This window comes from Cryptomeria japonica, chromosome 5 (genome assembly GCF_030272615.1).
Source record: "Cryptomeria japonica chromosome 5, Sugi_1.0, whole genome shotgun sequence".
Lineage (NCBI taxonomy): Eukaryota > Viridiplantae > Streptophyta > Pinopsida > Cupressales > Cupressaceae > Cryptomeria > Cryptomeria japonica.
Genome location: NC_081409.1, coordinates 125,438,883 through 125,448,517, shown reverse-complemented (window position 1 = coordinate 125,448,517; position 9,635 = coordinate 125,438,883). Strand labels below are relative to the sequence as shown.

General features: G+C 34.3%; 1 long non-coding RNA gene across 1 annotated transcript; it reads left to right on the top strand.

The window, feature by feature from the left end:
- The first annotated feature begins 6,175 nt into the window (after positions 1-6,175).
- Positions 6,176-7,755, top strand: LOC131068380 (uncharacterized). The gene is made up of 4 exons (XR_009372416.1): positions 6,176-6,632; positions 6,962-7,019; positions 7,156-7,221; positions 7,328-7,755. It is a non-coding gene; the product is annotated as an uncharacterized LOC131068380 (long non-coding RNA).
- The last annotated feature ends 1,880 nt before the right edge of the window (positions 7,756-9,635 follow it).

The following is a 9,635-nucleotide window of genomic DNA, read 5'->3' as shown; positions in this document are numbered from 1 at the left end:
GGGTGAGATATGCTCTTCTTAAAAAATGTTTGCCACCTACTTTGCATTTAAGAACCACCCCTTTTCGTCCTCTATTGTCATTTCACAAAGTAAATCGTTTAACTTGTGTCCAAATAAATATCAACCTCTTCACCCAATATAAATTCAAAATTTATGTCGACTGATTGTTGGAGCCAAAACTTTGAACTTGTGTTATTCCTTCTTGTAGACCAAAAGAAAAATTAGCACATTCATCTGCTTTCTGGTTACCTTCTCTTTTGATGCGAGACACTCTGAAGTTTTGAAAAGAAGAAAGAAGTCGCCTAATGATTGTTGGAAGTGGATTCACTCCGAGAGGGGGGGTGAATCAAAGTGATAGATTTTTGACAAGATTAACAAGAGTGCACAAAAGAACCTTGGCTTTAAATAAACTGAGATATATATAAGAGAAGTGAGTATGAGACAATTATGTAATATCTGCAATTTAAGGTTGTTGACAACACATGTTAAAAGCATTATAGCATTGTTCCATTAGATTGTGAACAATCTAGTTTGAGCTTTTGTACAAAACTAACTGTTCAACTTTGCATGAATAAACACATCAGCACATTGACTATGAACATAATAAAACAGACTTAAAGTATCAGAGCATCACATTTGCATGAATAGAATGAAGAACAAAAACATCACATAACACTTATGTTTCTTGAGTGGAAAAACCCTCATGGGGTATTAAAAAACCACTCGAACCTGCCTTCTTTATTCCAAATCAATCATTAATTGATTACAATGGTGGATTTCAACTCAACAACTCAAACCAATCCTCTTAATAATTGCAAAGTCTGAGTTTGTACTCGCCAATGATCTTACAACTGCATTTTGCTTGCAGTCCTAAAACCACAGTTGAATACAAAACAAGTTAAGATTTTCAATAATATCAATTTCAATATCCACTGTATGAAACAGTGTTACAATAAACTGTCTTTAACTGCAACACAATGTTCTCTGATATGAAAACCAGAGATGAATTCTCTTATTCAACTTTATGCAAATATGAGATATAATAATAATCCTCAATGATACTCTGCTCTCTTTTTTTATCATCATCCTTTCAATGATGAAAAAACCTTAATATATTGAGCAAAGTTATAGATGAAAACCTTAAACAAACTGCAAACTCGAGTCAAGAAGTAAACCCTCGAGTTAGGGTTTCAAAAAATAAACTGTATTCAACCATTAAATAGTAAGATTTCTTTTTATTTACTATTCAAAGATAACTAATAAATGCTCAAATATTTTTCAATTGTCATATGAAAAAGCAAAACACTGCAAAGAAATACATCTTCCCTTAACTAATACAACAGTGACCAAAAGAATATACCCTTTTTTAATTTTCTAACTAGAAAGGAAATTGAGTATTCAAAACTGAAAAATTAGCTACGTCTTTTAAAGATACACGAATTCCTTTTGCAAAACAGAAACAAAGCTAACGTACTTCTTTTACTTTTCTTGGCAATGATTTATCTATTGAATCAGAAGAAAAACATGTATAGATATTACCTAATCATGGTGGGAGATACCCGAGTAAGAAATCCCTTAAAATCTGCAAACAACTCCACCAAACTCGGCTGAGAAAACCACCATTCGAATCTGCCATGCCAGAAGTCCAACATAGTCCAAACCCACATGGAGATTCCTCTAGATAACCTCCCTATAACTGCCACAAATAATACCATGGCGGTGGATTGCATGTAGGGTTTGATGAAAACAACCAAATTACCTTTATTTTGCCTTATTCTTTCAATGTATCATGCCCCAAACTAAAAATACAATGTACAATGGAATTCATTTCAAGTCCGAGCCACTAAAACCTCATGCCAAATGCCATTGAGCTATGTACACTTCATCAAAATGCCATGTCACCAGTATAAGTACCCTGACTGTGTATATCGAATGCCAAATGTCATGTACAGTAAGTGCCATGTTCGATACTTGAAGTGGGAATACCCACTAAAGAGTATGTCGACTAGTGTTGTAGTTAGCGCAATAAATATTAAACTTCATATGTCGACAAGTACTTGTATAATGTGCATAAAACAATTGACATATCCAATAAAAGTCGATAGCATAAAGTATGCTATATGAAGAAAGTGAAACCCAATAGCATTTCAATGCTATTTATATATGAACCAAAGATGAATACAAATGGCACTTAGTGCTATACAATACATATACCAAAATAAATCATGCTAAGTACCATACCAAGAATGCCAATGCACCAAGTGTGCAAAATATAAACCATGATGTACCTTTTTCTATCCAAGAGATAACAATGAAACTGCACTTTAGAATATCAAAGACATATGCCAAGACACTATGTTGTCATTGATGAAACCATATTCCACATATTCACTGAAAAGTGCCAGGAATCCAAAACACGAATGGAATACCAAACAAAGTGATACGTAACCAAGTATCCACTATGTGCAATGTAATAATGTATATGATCACCAATGTATAAATGATGTCAATCGTGATGAGACACACATATACCTGAACCAGTAGAACAAGTGCTCATGAATATAGGTCAACTTGTGAACCAAGAAATCCAATGTACCTGTAAACCTGTGAGTGAGAAAACTCTGCACATACACTGAAATCATTAGTACTATAACAACATCAAATCTGAATACAACCAAATTGAATGTGAACCAGAATCAAACCACTGTGAACCAACTCAAATCATGAATCATGTCAATGTCTCTATCCAATAAAGTAAGTCCTTTTTTTCATCAAGGACAAGCACAAAGGGTCAACAATGATTTGGACGTCTCGTTCAATTTTCCAATTATCTGCATTGCCCTTAGCCATTCAGTGAACAATGATCTAGGAATCTCCCTCCAAGTGAAGATTGACCACATTCAACCTTTTAGCCAGTTGTACTGCTAAGAGCATGAATTTGCCCTCTGCCATATTGTTTGTGTTCTGACCAATGTTATGAAAACCTTTCACCAATAGGCAACTTGTCTCATCCCATGCAATGCATCCCACGCTTGTGGGTCCAGGGTTACCACATGGTGTACCATCAAAATTTATCTTGATCCAGTTTGGTTCTGAAGGGAACTAGGATATATTATCTATTGTGGGCAAAGGATGAACCTTTGAAAGCCCATTAACGGGCTTTCTTCAATAAATTTTGCTACAATTTGTAAGAACGACTAAACTTGCACTTTTCAACTTGAAAATATTTTCATGTGACTTGCTTGGATACCATGTTATGAAATAAAATAGAACACAAAAACATTCTATTAGATTCAATCTATACGTACATTAACAAACAACTCCTTATATAGTTTGGAGTGAAGAAAAATAACGCATGGTAAATGCAAGTAAATAATCTAAAAATAATAAACTAATAATAAAAATAATATAATCTAAATTAAGTCACTAAAGTGACTTTATTACAAAAGTAAGTCTTAATAATCTCTAATTTGGAGTAGGTGCCTAGATGATTTATAAATAGCCCATGTCTACTAAAAAGGTTTCCTAGACTTATGTATAAAGATATCATCTCAATAAGAGGATTATAATAAGACAGTTTCTCGAATGGGGTAAAAATTGGAACAAACTTTTTTTGTATAGATAATATCCCTATGGGTAACTTTCCAAATAGAATTATCAAATCCAACATGGTTTGAGAGAAATTGGCTCTAGTAATTTCAAATTCGTGAGCTATATAGGAATTGAAGCGTAAAACACAACTACTCCAGCTATGTAAAATCAATAACCAACTTACCACTATTATTCTAAAAAATATATACTTTGTTTACTTTAATTTTAAGCAATGTGATAATGCATAGATCAACCATCCTCTACCCGATATGTCCAAATTTGTTCTAAAGCTAGGGTTCAAAACAAGACTACTATGCTAGGTTTCAAAATATTATATAAATTAGGTGTATTTGGTCTATAAGGTCTCTAATTTACTTGTCTAATTTACATAAATACTGGAATGGACCAATATTCTACTCTAATAATGAAGGATTCCACTAGACCATATTCACACTATCTTATCTTAAAGGTACGAAGAGAGAAAATTCTTGGTACTAACCACTAACCAATGCACTTAAAATTAATAATTTGATTGATGACTTCTTATGGTGAGACCTATTTCTCCTAACCCTAGAGGGTCTTCCAATATATTTAAAGGTAATTAGAAGCTCACAATTGTACACAAATGTTACCTGGGGCCTAGATATTGGAGTTTAAGCATCCCACTATCATCAAGAATCAACAATTGGGTTTATATACTACACCTATGACTAATAGCCAAACATTGGCACATGATTTGATGAGCTTGCAAAGAATGAAAATAAAGGGGGGTTAGAGATTGGGTGAAATGCAAGGGGAATACGAGCACGACAAACACCAAATTCTTAACAAAAGAGAAAGAAGGAAAAAAAGATAGGGGAATCAACACTACTAATAAAGACCAATGAAAGGAGATAGAGGTTAAAGAAAAAAAGCCACCCCCTCCATTTTGGTTGATCAAGATGGGGCATCAGTACAAGGCACAACAATCTCATCTACCCTAAAGGAGGTCTTTAATTTCTTTTTAGCATAACTTGGGGGTACAATGTCAATTTTTATAAACAAGATATCATTAGAAAACTGATTATAAGCCATTTTAGTGGCATAGGTAATTTTCTTATATTTTTTTGTTTCTACATTTTATCGCTTATCGAAGTCAAATGTGTTATTTTCCTCTTGAGCTTGTATATTTTTGCTAGTTCCTCTATTTTTCACAATTCTTGTGGTATTGGAAAGATATTTTAGAGCTCTTCCATACTCTCCATGCAAATTTTTGAGATTTTTCTCTAGGTACATTCTATTCATATTTTCATGATTTTACATTCTAGTTGATTACTTGGACAGTTTTCCTAAATACTTTGTGTTTGTGTGGGATGACTTTAATTGGGCTATTATACGTGTATTTCTAGCATTTTATCCTTTGTGAGAATTTTGAGCATCATTTGAATGCACATTTCATTTGCACATGCACTAAGATAAAGTGTCATTGTTGTACATATAATTTTGGAGATTTTGCACATGATGGCGTGTCATATTTTATTCTTGCACTACTTTAGAAAGTGTCATGGGGGGTTGTGTAGTGCCTTAGTTTTTGTCATCACACCTTTTTCAAGTGAGTGCCCCTCCATGATGACATTGTGCATGAGTGACCGTTGGTATAGTATGGAATACATCGAATCCTTTTCAAGTTGCTCGAATTGGTGTAGAAGACCAAAGAAAAGAATGCATGACCTATGATATAGTGCACAATGTACAAACATTCCTTTTCTATCTAGGATGCACTATAAGAAGATGATAGTAAGTCATTGTGTTTGTGTCAATTTGTCACTATATATATGTTAATCATTGTGTATATGTAATGTATGCTAAAGTTAGTCATTGTGAATCAGTGATGTATGCTGGAGCTATTCGCTGTGTATATGTGATGTACGTTGGAGCTAGTCATTGTGTGTGTGTGTGTGTTGGAGCTAGTGTATATGTGTTGTATGCTCAAGTCAATCACTATGAGAATATGGAGATTATGAAATTAATCCTTGCTTAGCAAATTTCGAAACAATGTTTATAAAAATCACCTCATTACATGTACATAAACAATAAATTGAAATGAAATGCATATATTACAATTTTGAATTCCTTACTAATTCACTTATACGATTGTAAGTTTAAGTTTATGTGCTACATTAGTTGTGCATGTGCAAATATCCCCGCCAACAATTTTTGATAGATTCATCAAGACAAGATCTTAATCTTGAACACATTGATAAATAAATTACTAATATCTTTGACAACAACATTCCTTTATCCAAATTTCATATTAAACATCACATTTAATTTATTTAAATCATATGAATCTAATTCTAAATTCATTAAAAAAAAAAGGATCACATGAAACATGGTAATTTTTCGATGCGGTATGTATGTGGTCAACAAAACGACTCTTTTATTCCATAACAAAACACTTTTAACAACTGAAAAAATTTAATTTATCGGCTGCATAGCCATTTCCATTTTCCCGTTGGTACAGTTTTTAAAGGTGTCTTAAGAGGAAAATGACTATGTATCCGAGAGAATGACTCTGATGTGACCATTGTCCTCATCATTTTGCTGCCGCGTGGATGAAGTGCCACAGCCCATTCTTCGGATTTGAATTCTTCACCAACCCAGCCCACCACCTTCCTCTTCATCGTTAGCATTCAGAGAAAGGAAAAAGCACCCTTAAAACCCAACTATGCTGGTGGCATTTGTTCACGTCGAACCTCACAAATAGCAGGTAAAAAATTCCTGTTTGAGCCCGTTTGAGTAGCCCTACTGAGTTTTGTAGCAGAAGCATTTTAGCAGCAGCTATGGAGCGGTCAAAGAAGCGCAGCAGGGATTTTCAGATGGACAATAACTTTACAGCAGAAGAAATGGAAGCAGTGGATGCTCTGCTAAGGCTTTGTGATTTGGGTTGGTTTTTTGTTCAGTGGGGAGTCAAAAGGAGGTGATCTTCTATCGCTAGAAGTGGCTTTAGTGACACCCACATTACCCACCAATCCAAACTGTTTAACAGAAATCCTTTGACGGTTTGTGTCTGAGATTTTTATTGGTTTTTGAATTGGGTTTGTGTTTCTTCTTAGTTTTTTGAATTGGGTTTGAGGTTTTTCTTAATTTTTGAATTGGGTTTGAAATTCTGCAGGTGAGTGTGAAAAATGTATATCGCAGAAGCCTGTGCGAGAAATTTTTGCAGCACTTGCTTTGGCTTTTTTTGGCATGCACTTGCATAAATATACATGCCCATTTTTTATGCACAGACTTCTGTGTTCATGTGTGCATGAAATGTTCCTCTCTTGTTGGAAAGGTAAGAGATCTTGTACATGATTAACAAATAGGTTTTGATGAATGCACATTGCAGACACATAAGGAATTGAAAGAAACGGTGAATCTCTTCAGAAAAGAGCATATTGAAAAAGGTTAGCTTGTTTAAAACTTTTTTCACTTTATTTTAATTTTTAAATAATAGACCATCTCTTGATGCATTCAGACAAGTGTTTTTTACTAGTTTTGATGAAAGGAAGTGTTTCTCATGGGCATCATGTTTTGAATCAGGAGGAAGAGCAACTGATGAAAACCTATCAGGAGCTACGAGAATGGACCCATCAATTAAAATCACAGGTATTTGATTGTCATGTTTTTCAATTTTGTTTTTGCAAAGAGTTGAGGAAAGAAAGAATTTCACTTTTATTGAGAGATGGCTGCATGTGGTCTTTGCACTGGGTAGCATGCCCTCATCAAATACAAGAGCAAAAGCTGCTCTCCACTCAGCCAACATCGTCCGATAGGGGCTCAAGAATGGTACAAAAACTTTTATATCTGATTTGAATGCTCCTACCGAAGCTATGTGACATAATTCCAAATAGTTTCCATGAAGAAACGCTTCTTTAAGCAAGAAAGTTGATGCTGCTGAAGCAAGGAGGCGTAAAGTTTGATCAAGCTGAATTATGCAGGGGCTAATCTGTACTGCATTAAAATTTGAGAGCTCTACGAGTAGAATCTATAAATAAAAGTGGGTTAGTCAATTTTTCACATTATTCAGTTTAATAGAGATTCTTTTGATTTTTTGTCTGTCCTTTCAAATAATTTAGAATGAAAAAGTGTTGATGAAATGTATCTTGCAACCCAAGGGGGTCACTGAGAAACCCTGTTGCTTAGACATCTTGTTGATGGAGAGGTTAAGCTCTACAATTATTGTGTACTTTAATTGATAAGTCCTTGAAGAAATATCAAAATAGGCAACGGATTCATAATGAAATGATCCTCCGTTGCTTGTGTGTTTCCCAAGTCTCCTGTATTAATCTTTGTGTAAGTTTTCATTACGTTCGGAGGGGCAGATGTCAAATCCAATTGCTGCCTCTCAATTCTACACTGATAAATTGTAAAATGAGTAACTATTACTCAATTCTACAATGTGATAGATTATAAAATGAGTGATTAGTTCGCAATAGTTTTAGGATTACACAAATAACCCAGTTGGCTGCCCATGCTGCTAGAACTACAAATCATCATTTTTTCAATGAAGGGCACTGTGGCGGCTTGCATGTTAGTGTATTCTTGTGCATTCCTAGATTAAATTAGCAGAATCAACTCTTTGCCAAGCTACTCTCATGTTTCAGACTTATAACAGAATCATAACAATGAAATCATGAATTCATAATTGACCAGCAAATAAGGTCATATCCACAATACTCATTAGGACCCCAATCACCAAGTGCTCTTGAATTTGTCCTTAATTTCTTGGAGAACTATGGAAGTCAAAAAGTATTTGTTGAGTATTTAGTCTTCTTTTGCAGTCAATCATCTTCCATTTGAATTTTCTTCATGATTATGGAGTTCTAGCCTTTAGTGTTAATGTGACTTGACTTTCGAGAATTTTCTCCCATGTAGAATCATCATGTTGCAATGGTTGAGCTAGGAGGTGGTCTTAATAAGCTACAAAAGCTAAAATTTAGAAGTGGGCCATTTCATCACATTTCAACTGTCCTTGAATTCATTTATGGCACATAAATGGAACATGCAGCATGTAAGTTTTAAGGTTTTAATTATTTTACAAAATCAGTGTATTCTTAAATATATCTCTTTCTACTAGAAAACGTTTGTGTTTCCCTCTCCCCTTTTGGCCTTGCAATAATGTTTAACAAATGCAAATCTGCCAGGTACTGATTATTATTGTTTCACAATGGATGGCTCTCCACTCTCCACGGTCTTGTCAGCTTCTCGGTAGCTTTGGTGTAGGACAACAATTTATTCTTGGGCACTGTGGCAGCTTGCAATTGTAAGTTTGCATATTGCTAAGCAGCTTGCAATTGTAAGTTTGAAAACAATGATTTATTTTTTCAATTGTAAGTTTGTATATTGCAAAGCAGCTTGGTTTTATGTGAACCGTTATCTCTCTGTCACTAACATATTTTTTGGGATTTGTATTCCTAGGACTTCTTTCTGTAAAATGTCTGCCAAAAACATTGTGTTTGTATCTTGTTTGAGTTCCTCATCAAAAGCAGATGTTAAAGAATGCCATGTATGTTTACAATGCAAATGCGTTGCATGAGTTTCACTGCAATTTATTACTTAAGAGTTTTATTGCCAAGTATAATCAGTTAAAGACATTTATGTGGGTCCATGTATCCTACTGTATTATGTGTGGATTCTTATTGTTGTTTGGAATTATTACTTATAGGCTAAGGAGAAGGGTAAGCTAGCCCTAGTTGAAACATTTTATCTACCACACAGTGACTGAAGAAGGAGATATCAACTGATAGACATGAATATGTATAGGTATATTGAGATTTGGATTGCACTTACTTTAAGCATAATCATTGCTTTATTCAATTAACAATGAATGGCTGCACCAAAAAATAGCTTAGACAATCCATGTTCTTTTCCAAGACAGAATTCTAAACTGCACTCTTGTTGTTTTCTGCAGGAAAGAATTGAGTCAAATAAAAGGAATCTAGAGTTGTACATTGGGAATCTTCTCTCCCTATCTAATTCAAGGAAAGTAACAAGTTCCAGAGGGAAGGAAGAAACAAGTT